At 39.4% G+C, this 15,514-nt stretch overlaps 1 long non-coding RNA gene across 1 annotated transcript; it reads left to right on the top strand.

Moving 5' to 3' along the window:
• Positions 1-5,048: 5,048 nt before the first annotated feature.
• LOC115423537 (uncharacterized) lies at positions 5,049-15,301 on the top strand. The gene is made up of 3 exons (XR_003935979.1): positions 5,049-5,201; positions 5,777-5,833; positions 15,258-15,301. It is a non-coding gene; the product is annotated as an uncharacterized LOC115423537 (long non-coding RNA).
• The last annotated feature ends 213 nt before the right edge of the window (positions 15,302-15,514 follow it).

Here is a 15,514-nt window from a genome sequence, read left to right as displayed (position 1 = left end):
CGGCATCAATACAAAATTATGTCCAAGCATTTACAAAAGCAATGAATGGTACATGCTAGTTAACTGAGAATCTGTTAACTAATCTTGGTGACTCTCATAAATAAAAGTCTCCTCTCCAACAGATGAGATGGCTCACATTCGAAGTACAATGGAGAGAGTGAGGAAGAGAAAACGAGTCACTCCACAACAAGATGCAGAGCAACACATTCACTTGAAAATTGATAAGGCTGGACTCGAAGAGCGTTTTATCAATCTGCACAAAGGTTAGTTTTTAGATTTTTGATCTGATTTATGTTTTTTTTTTTTTGTATTAAGTCAGCACTGCATCTGATGCATATCTCATTTTTAATGGTAACTTTGTACAGGCTATGTGGATTGGGAGAGCTGGATTATGCAGTATTTTTGAGCCATTTTGGTAATATTTGGTTAAATTTTCTGTACATACATGTATTAATGAATCAGATGCTCAGAGAAATAACTCCACCCTACAATGCTGCCCACCCAGTATTTTTTTTCCCTGCTACAAGGTCATGCCATGTCTCTATATCAATGCAGAGTCTTCATGTCTGCATTATGATGTATCTTGTGATCAAAAAATGTCCGCACTTGTATTCATTACTTGTTGTATAATTGTGAATTTAGTAATACTCTGGTTTTGAAAACCTCCAAGGCACACCAGGACTTTTCTGATGGCCCACCATTTGGAAACCACTGCTCTTCTGATTTAAAATATGGCAGGCTGCTGTAGTAGATGAAAAATATTGATATGGTGTTTGCTTTTTCCTTATTTTAAAGGTCGGGGTGTTTTTGCTACTGAGGATTTCAGAAAAGGAGATTTTGTGCTTGAATACCGTGGCAACCTTCTCAAACAGGACAGCCCCCTTCATTTGAGGCACTATGATGACACTGAAGCAGTGTTCCTGTTTGATTTTAAGTGGAAAGGGAAAAGTTATTGGTAAGTAAGCGTGAATATGCTCCTTCCTTGCATGTGTAATCAGTAGGAATGCATGACATGGGCAGTTTTTTTCCCCTTTCTTCCATGCAAATTAAATAGAAAAAAATTCCAATAGAAACCACTGATGAATATATTACCAACAGGAATGTTTAATGTAGAGACGTGTTGCAGGGATGACTTAAATTATCATACTGGTGTCATGCATCAAAAGATGTGAATGACACATTCTTGAAGCACTTTAGAAGAGTTTTTAAATTATTGAGATATATATTGTGTATCGTGATATAGCCTGAAATTATCGTGTCGCCCAGCCCTAATCTGTACAGTTTTATACACGAGAAAACTCAAATGAGACATTTGATGGTTAAATATGTTTAAATGGCTTAAACTCCTAAAACTCCTTCCTGCTTCACCTGATCTCAGTGAAACTCCGCACAGAGCGTGGGTGCTTCACGAGCATTTGGATTCTAGAGTTCCATGCCTTCACTGGCCTCATGTAAAAGGGATATGCACTCTAAATAAAGTACATTGTGTCAGGCGAAAATTGAAATATAGTGTAAATCTTCATTTAATCAGCCCCAGTAACAGATATTGTGATGCTTTCTCCTCTACAATAAACCCACAAGGGTTACCTTTGTTTTGATATTAAGATTATTCATATAGGTCTTGTAGTTGCAGAGATATTCTGTATTTTTCGTCCAGCTCTAGATTCATATCATACTTAAATGGCTTGCTCAGCGGTTGAATCAAACTTTCCCTTTTATCAAATCTTTCTTTATCCAAATTTTACATGATATTTTTAACTGTCTTAGTATGCTTAACAATGTATACAAACCAAGTAAGTAACTTTAACTCTGATCTTTATTGTTCTTTTTCTTAAGTCTTGATGCATCAGTTGAAGACAAGTCGCTGGGAAGGCTTGTGAATGATGACAACAAAAAGCCTAACTGCAAGATGAAAACTATTGATATTGGTGGGATGCCACATCTGTGCTTGTTTGCAATAAAAGACATTACCCCAGGTGAAGAAGTAACTTACAACTATGGGAATGCAGACTGGCCTTGGCGCAAGCAGGTACACCAGCATATCATGGATAATTGAATATGGAGCAATTTAACAAATGTTCGACTTTTCCTTTCAAATGATGAAAATATTACATAAGGTTAAATTGTGATAAAATTTGTTTAGGTTGTTTGAGTATGAATGTAACATGCTTTCCATGACGTGTCCTGGAAATGGGTGGTATCCAGTTTTTGATGCATTTAAGCCTTGCATGAATTTAACTTGGTTGAACGTCTGTTAACACTGAGCAGTTAAAATGTTCCCAGACTTGACATAAATGGAGCCACCTTCATCCTCACACACTTAAATACAAACTTTAAGTCTTGTTGGTTTCTTAAATTGTATCTTGTTTCTGTTTCCAGCAGAAATCATCACCTGAAGTCAGCGAGCAGACTGTGGATGAGAGTGACAGACCTCAGGTAGGAGCCAGATTATAACACACTACTTAATCTCGCAGAGATCAGACAGTATTGGTTATCTGTGTTGTATATAGTGGGTCAGTGAGTATGAATGACGTCCCAGCACAGTCTTAAAGCAGCCCAAGTAGTCTGTGTCTGTAAGTACTTCTCATGTCTGTTGTTGGGATGGACTCTGTTTGTCAGTTACCACGCTACAAGTTTGGCTGGACTGATAAACTGGTGTCTAAAGGTTTCATCTAACGGGACGTCCCCAATTAGGTTTTGGTAGCAGGTGTGTGTGTGTTTTGAACAACCCCAGAAGTATGGCTCGACTAACAAACTGGTGTCAAAAGGTTTTGTCTACCAGACGTCCCCAAATAGGTTTTGAGTAGCAAGTGTGTGTGTTTTGAACGACCCCAAAAGTATGGCTAGACTGACCAACTAAACTAAGTTTAACTTGGTTGAACGTCTGTTAACATTGAGCACTTACAATATTCCCAGACTTGACATAAATGGAGCCACCTTCATCCTCACACACTTAAATACAAACTTTAAGTCTTGTTGGTTTCTTAAATTGTATCTTGTTTCTGTTTCCAGCAGAAATCATCACCTGAAGTCAGCGAGCAGACTGTGGATGAGAGTGACAGACCTCAGGTAGGAGCCAGATTATAACACGCTACTTAATCTCGCAGAGATCAGACAGTATTGGTTATCTGTGTTGTATATAGTGGGTCAGTGAGTATGAATGACGTCCCAGCACAGTCTTAAAGCAGCCCAAGCAGGCTGTGTCTGTAAGTACTTCTCATGTCTGTTGTTGGGATGGACTCTGTTTGTCAGTTACCACACTACAAGTTTGGCTGGACTGATAAACTGGTGTCTAAAGGTTTCATCTAACGGGACATCCCCAATTAGGTTTTGGTAGCAGGTGTGTGTGTGTTTTGAACAACCCCAGAAGTATGGCTCGACTAACAAACTGGTGTCAAAAGGTTTTGTCTACCAGACGTCCCCAATTAGGTTTTGGTAGCAAGTGTGTGTGTTTTGAACGACCCCAGAAGTATGGCTAGACTGACCAACTAAACTAAGTTTAACTTGGTTGAACGTCTGTTAACATTGAGCACTTACAATGTTCCCAGACTTGACATAAATGGAGCCACCTTCATCCTCACACACTTAAATACAAACTTTAAGTCTTGTTGGTTTCTTAAATTGTATCTTGTTTCTGTTTCCAGCAGAAATCATCACCTGAAGTCAGCGAGCAGACTGTGGATGAGAGTGACAGACCTCAGGTAGGAGCCAGATTGTAACACACTACTTAATCCAGTGGTTCTTAACCTGGGTTCGATCGAACCCTAGGGGTTCGGTGAGTCAGTCTCAGGGGTTCGGCGGAGGTCAAGACACACACTCGACTCATTAGTCGGGTGTGTGTGTCGGGCTAGGTCTGTGTATGTAAACAAACGGCTTCGGAGACTCTTTCTCTGATTGACACCCAATATACGCAGTGTATTGTTGTTGCTTATAACACTACAACACATCCGGAAGTGTTTATAATCTCTTCGACTCGTCTGACGATGAATTATTTTCCACATCGTTGTTATGACTTTTGCTACTTCCTGTTAACCACGGAGGCAGCCATGTGTAGCGTTTGTTTACATTTTCAGTCACCGCACTGGTCAGTTACAATCATGTGACAACCGACGCACCGTCGCGGATGGAGAAAGAGAGTGGCACTTGCCAAGGTGAAGCCACGCATTTCTGAACTGGTCTGTCAAAGGCAACAGCAGAAGTCACACTGATTTGCAGTAAATATTCATTATTATTGTAGCCTGATGGAAATTAGGTGATGGGTGTGTGTTAAAAATGATAAATAGCATAAATACAATAAGTTCATTATTGGAATACATAAGGTTAAAAATTAAAACCATTTCAGTGTGGTAGTATTACAAAAGGTCATGTCTTTGTGAAAAGGTATGGAATTTGTTGTGACTTCATGCACTGTATTGGTTTTGTTCTTTGAACACAGTGATGTTAATGCACAGTTCATTTTGTGCACCAGTAAAACATATACCTGTGTCTTGAATTTGAAAAAAATAAAATTATATTTTTTAATAAAGAAGGGTTCGGTGAATGCACATATGAAACTGGTGGGGTTCAGTACCGCCAACAAGGTTAAGAACCACTGACTTAATCTCTCAGAGATCAGACAGTATTGGGTATCTGTGTTGTATATAGTGGGTCAGTGAGTATGAATGACGTCCCAGCACAGTCTTAAAGCAGCCCAAGTAGTCTCTGTCTGTAAGTACTTCTCATGTCTGTTGTTGGGATGGACTCTGTTTGTCAGTTACCACACTACAAGTTTGGCTGGACTGATAAACTGGTGTCTAAAGGTTTTATCTAACGGGACGTCCCCAATTAGGTTTTGGTAGCAGGTGTGTGTGTGTTTTGAACAACCCCAGAAGTATGGCTCGACTAACAAACTGGTGTCAAAAGGTTTTGTCTACCAGACGTCCCCAAATAGGTTGAGTAGCAAGTGTGTGTGTTTTGAACGACCCCAAAAGTATGGCTAGACTGACCAACTAAACTAAGTTTAACTTGGTTGAACGTCTGTTAACATTGAGCACTTACAATATTCCCAGACTTGACATAAATGGAGCCACCTTCATCCTCACACACTTAAATACAAACTTTAAGTCTTGTTGGTTTCTTAAATTGTATCTTGTTTCTGTTTCCAGCAGAAATCATCACCTGAAGTCAGCGAGCAGACTGTGGATGAGAGTGACAGACCTCAGGTAGGAGCCAGATTATAACACACTACTTAATCTCGCAGAGATCAGACAGTATTGGTTATCTGTGTTGTATATAGTGGGTCAGTGAGTATGAATGACGTCCCAGCACAGTCTTAAAGCAGCCCAAGTAGTCTCTGTCTGTAAGTACTTCTCATGTCTGTTGTTGGGATGGACTCTGTTTGTCAGTTACCACGCTACAAGTTTGGCTGGACTGATAAACTGGTGTCTAAAGGTTTCATCTAACGGGACGTCCCCAATTAGGTTTTGGTAGCAGGTGTGTGTGTGTTTTGAACAACCCCAGAAGTATGGCTCGACTAACAAACTGGTGTCAAAAGGTTTTGTCTACCAGACGTCCCCAAATAGGTTTGAGTAGCAAGTGTGTGTGTTTTGAACGACCCCAAAAGTATGGCTAGACTGACCAACTAAACTAAGTTTAACTTGGTTGAACGTCTGTTAACATTGAGCACTTACAATATTCCCAGACTTGACATAAATGGAGCCACCTTCATCCTCACACACTTAAATACAAACTTTAAGTCTTGTTGGTTTCTTAAATTGTATCTTGTTTCTGTTTCCAGCAGAAATCATCACCTGAAGTCAGCGAGCAGACTGTGGATGAGAGTGACAGACCTCAGGTAGGAGCCAGATTATAACACGCTACTTAATCTCGCAGAGATCAGACAGTATTGGTTATCTGTGTTGTATATAGTGGGTCAGTGAGTATGAATGACGTCCCAGCACAGTCTTAAAGCAGCCCAAGTAGGCTGTGTCTGTAAGTACTTCTCATGTCTGTTGTTGGGATGGACTCTGTTGTCAGTTACCACACTACAAGTTTGGCTGGACTGATAAACTGGTGTCTAAAGGTTTCATCTAACGGGACGTCCCCAATTAGGTTTTGGTAGCAGGTGTGTGTGTGTTTTGAACAACCCCAAAAGTATGGCTCGACTAACAAACTGGTGTCAAAAGGTTTTGTCTACCAGACGTCCCCAAATAGGTTTGAGTAGCAAGTGTGTGTGTTTTGAACGACCCCAAAAGTATGGCTAGACTGACCAACTAAACTAAGTTTAACTTGGTTGAACGTCTGTTAACATTGAGCACTTACAATGTTCCCAGAAAAGGCCACTAAATAGCTTCATATTTGAAAATGAAAGTTTGGGGTTTTTTATCTGGGTTTACACAGACTTTTGATTATTCCACTACATGTGTTCCTAATAGGGCTGTCAGTTTTTCAAAAAAATCAACTTTTACAGGTCCTTTTAAATCCATCCGAATACGTGAGCCCACAAGTTTGTTTAGCAGCTGCTCCATGGTTTTGTTCCTTAATGTGCGCTACTGCAGTTCTCACCAGAAGCATTTCAGAAGCATTTCAGCAGTCGAGTGTTTTCCCCGCCTGATCATGTTTACTTGCTCAGATGTTTTTTGATTAGGTCCTCCTTCCTCGCTCTTGTGCGTCAACCATGGATAAGCAGCCTACGTAGTAAAATTGTTTTCTGTCTTTATGATCGTGAGTCAGGGTGTTTTATTTTGAAAATTAACCGGTTTCTACCCCCCTTTTCTATGTCTGACTTCCTGCCCGTTCAATCTGCTCTGTGTAAATTGTGTAAATAGACTTGCTGCTTAATGTCTGTGGAGCCGTGAGCCGCTTCTGGGATGAAGCTAAAACGTGCTGCAGCGCTTCTGGTGTAAACACGAACATTGACTGGAATGGGTGCATATCAGCTTGAGTGCTGCAGTGCAGCCATAAAGCAGTGCAGCCACGCCAATTAGCTGCTTTTTAGAAAGTCGACAAACAGCCTTATCTTTGTCCGTGACTTTGCCATCCACAGTGTAGAACCCAAAATACTTCCACAAGCTGCTTCTCAGATGTTTTGGTGTCGTGAATGTCCACTCAGGACGGCTTTCCTCGCTATTGTCCTTCATTTTTGCAGCAAAACTTCAACATTAGCTTCGTTTAGTGATAGATAGGGCATGCAATTATATTGATTTCATAGTGCGCCCTATTTTGGATCACACTGTCTGATGTACCTATTGAGACTGCAGCCGACATTTCGAACAGGTAATTACAGCTCGAACATGAACTTTTCACATCATGTCCCAACGAATGTTTGAAACTCAAATATAAAGTGCCCTTGTTCCTTTGATTTTTTAAAAAATTCAAATTCAACAAATGTTTTCTTAATTTATACTTTATATAGAAGTTTTGCACACTCCCTGGGATCTCTGGCACCCCCAACCCCAGGTGGAGAACCACTTCTGTAGAGAACAGCATGAATTTAATTTAATGAGCGTTCAATACAAGTGTGACAGTGCAGATTGCACGATATCAAAACATTGCAATTCATAATCAGCAATGCAGTACAATATTCTAGAGCCAAACCCATACCAACATGGGTTTGGCTCTGAAACCACCAGTTTTCTTTTTCTTCACACAGTGCATAGGGTCTAAGGTTTGATACATTTTCATGTTGGCCAAAGAGTGTTCACTCACATGCTTACATATATGCTTTTTGTCTTTTAGCTGTTATCTGGTCCTGTAGATACATCAGTAATGGAAGATGAGATCAACTTCAACAGCAGCAATCCAGGGGCAAATAACAGCCATTTTTCATCTTTCAGTGTAATCACTATTACACCATTGCACATTTTTGACTGTAAAGTGTCTTGTTTCCAGGTAGTGTTTGCTTTGCTCAACAAGGTCTTACCTAATTTAATTGCTGTCCTCATAGTCTCGAATGGCCAAACTGAGAAAGCACCATGAAGAAAGCTTCAATCGACACAAAATTGCAGAGGAGCAGCGAAATGCTGAAGAAAGACGGCATACCGCGATTCTGTTAAAGCGTGCACGGCTGGCTCGGGAACTGGCAGAACTGGATGCTCTTGTGAGTAATGTGAACATTGCTGTATGCCCAACTCATCATGTGTATTACCAGGAGATTCACTGCAAACCCAGCAGTATTGAATATCCTGTGTGTACAAGGGAACTGAACTTGAAGTAATGATTTCAAAATTCTGCTTAAATATTTGCAAGTAAATGTTTAATGATCAAATTAGAAGTAAATTTGAAGGTATAGGTACTTATTCAGTTCAATCAACTTAACCTCCTAATCAGATGTGTCACTCTGTACCGTGAGTAGCTGATGACAGCTGCAAATCTGGGGAAGAGGGCTGAATTAATTAAAAAAACTTGCTATTTAGAAGCTGATGTAGTTAACTCTATGTGTAGGCACAATTCTGTAGGTTTGCTTAAAGTCTTGCCCACACCACTACCTTATTTGTTACATGCCAACTCAGTTATATATACTGTGTACAACTTCTGAGTTGTACACAGTACACAATTGTCTCGTCTATCTTTTCACTGCAACTCTGTAGTCATGGAATCATAACTGTAGAAACTGACAGCTGTCAAACTCTGACATAGACAGAGGACAGAAGCAGCCCACCTGTAGTGTCAAAAATGTGGTAAAGAATAAGGTCAGTGTTTCTGAATACCAATACTACATGTATTTTGATTTATCTACAATATCAAAGAGAGATTAGAAAGTTACACAGTAATAATAATAAAAAAAGAGTATGAAGCATCTACACCAGGGGTCTCAAACTCCGATCCCTCTTCCAACACACCTGATTCAAATGATGAGCCTACCATCAAGCTCTGCAGAAGCCTGATAACGACCGTCAGGTGTGCTGGAAGAGGGAAACATCTAAAACATGCAGGATACCGGCCCTCGAGGATCGGAGTTTGAGACCCCTGATCTACACTGTCCAAGGTGCTTACCACGCCCACTCTGCCAACTGACAGAGACTTTTTTTAAAAAGACAATCATTCGATTAACTGGTGATGTAAGACCAGCTGCAGAAGCAACGCAGCGCTGTGTTTTGTCAAGTACAAATGGAAAACTTGCCATTGTACTCTATTTCAATCAGTCTTTAATTATTTTCCTCTTTAATGAAGAAGTGGAGCATTCTCACTCTCAGGCTTATTTATATTTAATATTGCATATTTAATTTATTTACAGGTTGATATATTTGCAGCTGTATATCCAAACAGGGAATGCAGTCATTTGCATTTTATTTTGATGAGTCTGTTTTCATTAAAAGTACTCTTGGCATCTCAGATATGGCTTTGACTTACAATTAAAAATTAAGAATTTAAAGGATAAGTTCGGTTTTTCGGTTAAATAAGGTCCAGGTGTCAAAAAAACGAACTTATCCTTTAATAATACCAAATGGATATCAGTGTAGACCCTAAAAATACAGAGACTTATTTTCTGTCTTCCTCTCAGTTATGACCACTATATGGAACCGCAGATTAGCTTCTCCTGGCATTATCACTGTGGAGTATTTGAATGTTTTGACCAAGTGAATTTGTGTGTGTAGAGGGCAAAATATAAGGCTGATCCACGTGCACACAATTTCAGCTGGACTGTTAAAATAAAGAGAACATTGAGTGCCGGTGTGTGTAGGCACTGTTTCATAAATCTGATTACTTTTTCTTTAGAGCATGCCATTTACATTTTTTGGGCACACGTGTGCTTTTAGTATAGATCCTGTGCAATGTTTTATAAATAAGATGAAGAACAGGAGGATCCAGCTTTCTGTGGCTTCAGCAAGGACACAGAGCCACATCCTTATGAGTTCTCAGTCTTGATTGGCTGAAGTGCGCTGGGATTCCAGAACATGTTTTTCCTTTTTTTCAAGACAGGGTACCGTGCCTTCTTTTATGACTTGCTGATTTTTACACATTAGTAAGAGTAAAGCATTATCAAAATTTTGTTTTTAATAACAATTGGTTTAATGTTACTGAAAGTTTCGTTATTGTACTTGAATAGAATATCATGTTTGCTTTAGTTGATTTTCTCTCTTTTCTTCAGCTGACTTCACAATCTCCCTTGGATGATGCCATTGAGGACGAGTGTGATGATGTTCAAGTATGTACAAAACTGACTGGGGCCAATGTTTACAATTACTCACATGTTCTTAATTAATCGAGCATTATTATAGCAGTGAAAGGGTTGCTATACATCTGCCTTTTTCTGAATGCAAACTGAATTTGAATATTGGAAATAGAAAGTTTGGTTTGTCCTTTTAGCCACTAGCCTCATCAGATGCTTCATCTGCGGATGAATCCACAATGGCCAGTGATTTAGTGGACAGTGGAGAGCCAGCAGCAACAACAAAGGTGACACTACTGCATTTTAACATTAGCTTGTTATTTGGTTTTCAGGAGTTTTCCACAGTATGGATAACATCAGTGTTATCATTTGACATCATTAATAAAAACATAATTCTAATTATCACTATTTTGTCAATTTTCATAATGCTGTTCAGAAATAAACTTTCTTCTTTATTTCCATAATGTTATTATCCGGGATGAGGATTGAAGTGTGATTTATCATTATGGTAGTGAATGGAAATTGTCAAAATCATGCCCTTTTAAAGGTCTGTATTGCCTATTGTTTATACAAGATTTATTCATACTGGAATGCTTTTATCCTTTTTGTTTGTCAGCCAAGAGCTCCTGTTATGTGTTCATCATCATCATCGTCAGCTTGTCCGAATCCTGAGGATTTTTCAGCGGATGACTCCAAAGGGAAGTCATTACGACAGAGAAAGGTATTCTCCTCCAATAATAAGTAAAGGTGTAACAGTATACAGAAGTCACAGTTTTGCGCATACCTTAACACAGGTATCACTGTTTAGAATGAGTTTGGTTCATTAATGTTTGACAGTAGTGCAGTTAGTGTTTTTGACCGACTTACAAATGAGATTTTTAAAAATTTTATGTAAAAAGACAATAAAACAAAGGACAATTTTTAAAAAATGTTTCATTAAATTAATTGCCTTTTAAATGCAATAACGAGACCAAGCAGATGACAACAGATTATAGAGGCTGATACCAAACTTAGCTAAAGCCACGGAGAACAGAAATGATTTAAGCCCTGCTTTAACTATCAATTGATGATTATTGGTTTAAATTTAGCAAACCTAAAGTCTTCAAAAAGATTGTTCTGCAGGTGGAGAGCTTAGAAACAAAAAGCTGCATCACCTTGTTTGGGAATGCATTAAGCAGTGAGCATACTCTCGCATGTGTCAGATTTTTATGTAAACAAAATAAAACAAAAAAACAAAAATAAATGTAATTTTAAATTACATTGTTAGTTTCTTTGGCCCTGCTTACTTTCACATATAGAAGCTACCCTAAAAACGGCAGGAATGTTGTTTATTAATTTTCTATTACTTTGTTCCAGTGATTGACACATGGTAAGTGATGCTGTCTATGTGTTAGCATGTTTGACATGTTTCCACTCTGTGGAACAATGCCAGCACAGCATCCTAACCCTTAGAGCTGATTTGAAAGCAGTGGGTGTGTCTTCCAGCTCCACTGTCTCATGAATTAGCTATAGTGCAACAGTGTCATCTTCTTTGTATTCATTTATTGTGTCATCTTTTGCTTTTTATGTTAAAAATGGCTGGAAAACAGCTTTGAGGCGCATTACTGCAATTTACTTAGTAGTGTACAATTTGATGTGTGAATTATCTCTTTTATTTAAATAAAATTTGGTAAATGTACCTTGTTTTCTCACATACAGCTAAAAGAGAGAAAGTTTATGTATGTGTAAAAAGTGCAGTCCATCTACACAGTGCAATAAACTTTGCATTTTTTTTTCCTCAAGGCCACTGCATGTAAGGAAAAATCCCCTGATGAATCTGATAACACAGACTACAATGATTCAGACTATGTTCCAGACACTGAAGGAAGTTATTCTGAGCCTGATGAGGACACAGAACTCCATCCAGTTGCAAAAAACCCTCTGCTATCTCTGCGAGATTCCCTTTTATCTTCAGCAAACCAAGCCATTGATTCTGGAACTCCTGTGAAAAACCCAACCAGAGACAACCCTAAGAAGTGGAACTCCAACACTCCAAGGAAGAGAAGGAGCTCATTTCCTCATTTGGGGAAGAGCAAGTCGAGCACTCCAAAGAAAAGCAGAGTCCAACATCTTTCTGACTCAATCAAAGTATGCCCTCCCTCAAAGTCTGGAAGTCGTCAAGTGTATAACAAAAGAAACTACTGTCTCTATTGCCTCAAGCCTTTTTCAAAAATTGGACGACACCTGGAAGCTGTGCACGGAAATGTAGAAGAGGTTGCCAGAGCAGTTCTACATCCAAAGAACTCAAAAGAGAGACGCAATGCATTAAATATTCTGAGACGGCGCGGAAACTTTGCCTATAATGCTCATGTTGTAAGTAAGGGAGCAGGAGAGCTCCAGGCCTGCTACAGACCTCGAAAAGCTAGATCTGCTGTTGAGTTTATTCATTGTTTTCATTGTCAAGGACTCTATGCCAAGAAGACTTTGTGGAAGCACATAAAAATCTGTCCAGCACGAGAAGAAACCGATGATGAATCCAGGACTGGGAAGCAGCGAGTTCGATCCAAATGTGCCCTTAAAACTGCTGTTGTTCAAGAGATTAGTGAGGGCTTGAAGAGTGTCATTTCCTGCATGAGCTATGATGAGGTCACTCTGACGATCCAAAATGACAAACTTCTGTTGCAGTTTGGACAACACCTCTTTGATCTAAATGGGTCAAGAAAGAACAGGCATGACTTGATAAGACAAAGACTTCGAGAGCTTGGGCGACTATTAGTAGTTGCTCAGAAGAAAACTCCTATACGGAAAGCAGAGGAACTCATCTATCCATCCAACTTCAACAGTGTGATATCTGCAGTGAAAGAGTTGGCTGGGTACAACACAGAGAACAACACATTTCGCACACCTTCCTTAGCCCTAAAAGTTGGCCACAGTCTGGGTGTACTTTGTGAGCTGGTAGAGACTGATAATCTGTCCACAGTTGACAGGGATGACAGCCTGGTGAAATATGCTCGCGAATTCAAGACCATTAAAAATTTCAGATGGAAGGCACTGATAACCAGAGGCGCAACAACCACTATGAAAGAGTTGAAGTGGAATGCACCACCAATTTTACCTTTCACTGAAGACGTCAAATGTTTGGACTCTCACATGGAGAAGGTTAAAGATGATGCTGAAAAAATGCTGAAACTCTGTCCCTCTGCAAACAGCTATGCAACACTTGCCAAAGTGACTCTGGCACAGGTGATCATTTTCAACAGAAGAAGAGAAGGAGAGGTGTCAAGAATGGAGTTGGCCACTTTCATGGCAAAGAAAACGTCAGAACTCAACAAGGACATGGAAGCCTGTCTCACCCCTCTTGAGAAGAAGATGTGTGATTTCTTCACCAGAGTAGAAATCAGGGGAAAACGAGGAAGAGGAGTCCCTGTGCTGCTAAAGCCATCGATGCTCTCAGCCATGGAGCTCCTAGCTGAAACTCGTGAGATGTGTGGAGTCCTCAAAGAGAACATTTACATGTTCGCTAGACCAGGTGCCTTGTCTGCTTACAGAGGGGGAGAATGCATCCAAAAGTTTGCAAGGGAGAGTGGTGCTAAAAATCCAGAGGCCTTAACATCAACAAGGCTGCGAAAGCACATAGCTACAATGTCTCAGGTACTCAACCTTCAAGAAAACGAATCAGACCAACTTGCAGACTTTCTGGGTCATGACATTCGTGTCCACAGGCAGTATTACCGCCTGCCACAGGGAACACTACAGCTCGCCAAAATGAGCAAAGTGCTTTTGGCAGTGGAGAAGGGGACCCTCTCACAGTATAAAGGCCAAGCCCTTGACGACATTGAGATTGACCCTGAAGGTATGGATGTCTGTATATTAGTACAATTAAGGTTAGATCACACCATGGCTATTGTCTCATGAGAAATGCATCATCACTGCTCTTTACCTGTAACAAACTCTTAATACTGTATTTGGTTATTTAAGTATAATGATAAAGAATCGTAACAATCTGTTTCACATTGGAGGAATGCAAATGTAGTCTGTCAAGTATTCTTTACATATTTTTCCTCATAGGCAATGTGTATATTATGTACAATATTAATATACAAAATTACTTTGTGTAAATGTGTAACTTAAGTAATGCAGGAAGTAGGGCTGCACGATTAATCGATTTTAAATCGAAATCGGATTTTTTAATTAGGACGATTTTTAAAACAGGGAAGTCGTAAAATCGATTTCATCTCTCTCGTGCCTGCGGGCCACGCGCTTGCGGGCTCCCGTAGGCTCCTCCTCCTATCAGTGACAGCGGTCTGTCCCAGAAGTCCGTGTAATGACCGGACTTTAAATGTGTTAATGAACCCGCAGTACTTATAGCAATGTAAGCTGTGGCTTCACGCACGGATCCCGCAACTGAAATAGAACTGCATTGGATCACTCATATTAACGTGGTCCACGCACGCACAACTGATGCCTGTCACTGACTTACATTGGTATCACTTCTTTGGGCCCAGATACCCAGGAAAAAAAAAAAAAAAAAAAATATATATATATATATATATATATATATATATATATATATATATTTTTTTTTTTTTTTTTTTTTTTTTTTTTAATAATTAATTTGGTCCTCTTACTTGCTAAATTTTTCATTCACAAATGTAAGTTCTGTAACACAAAACCAAATATTATTTATTTTTTGAAAGATGTTGAACTTTATTTAAAGCTGTTAGATAAATCTGGAAACAAAAAGGCAGGTATAAAAAAGGTATAAAAAACATAAGTATTTGCTCTGATTTGGACATTGTATTATAGTGTATTCCCCCTGGCAAACTTATGTTATTTTCTTGTTGTATACATTGCTTGTATACTCTACTTCATTCAATAAAGATTTAATTAAGAAAAAATAAAACTTCTGTGGGTTCATCACGTGATACCATCACAGATTTGAGGTCAGAGCAGTGCCTTGCATTGTGGGCTGCTCACGAAAACGACATGCTGACTTCTGTTGTCTTTTGTAGTTTTACCCAAAAATCGAAATCAAAATCGAAAATCGAGTTTTTAGAGGAAAAAATCGGGATTTTTTTTTTTTGCCAAAATCGTGCAGCCCTAGTAGGAAGTCCATAGTGAGTTTTTGTCTTAAGGCTACTACTCCTAAGGTTTCTTTTTTTGTACTTTTCTTACATTGTCACTTCAGAAAAAGTTGACTGTTCACAAGAACCAGATGTATCAAGTGATGAGGATGAGTCTGCCAATGTCAGCTCAGCCAGCTTCAGCTCAGCCACAGAGACCACAGCTGAAGACGACCATGAGGCAGAGGTGACATCTCCACTTCTCTCCACTTCCTCTGATGCCGCGCTCAATCAAGGTAAAAATAAGATAGGATTCATTTTTTGTATTAAGTGACAGTAATGTATCCAGTAAAACCCCAAAGTTGGGTATGATGACAGAATC

This window comes from Sphaeramia orbicularis, chromosome 8 (genome assembly GCF_902148855.1).
Source record: "Sphaeramia orbicularis chromosome 8, fSphaOr1.1, whole genome shotgun sequence".
NCBI classification, from domain to species: Eukaryota; Metazoa; Chordata; class Actinopteri; order Kurtiformes; family Apogonidae; genus Sphaeramia; species Sphaeramia orbicularis.
The sequence above is the reverse complement of the archived record's forward strand: the minus strand, read 5'-3'. Positions and strand labels throughout refer to the sequence as shown.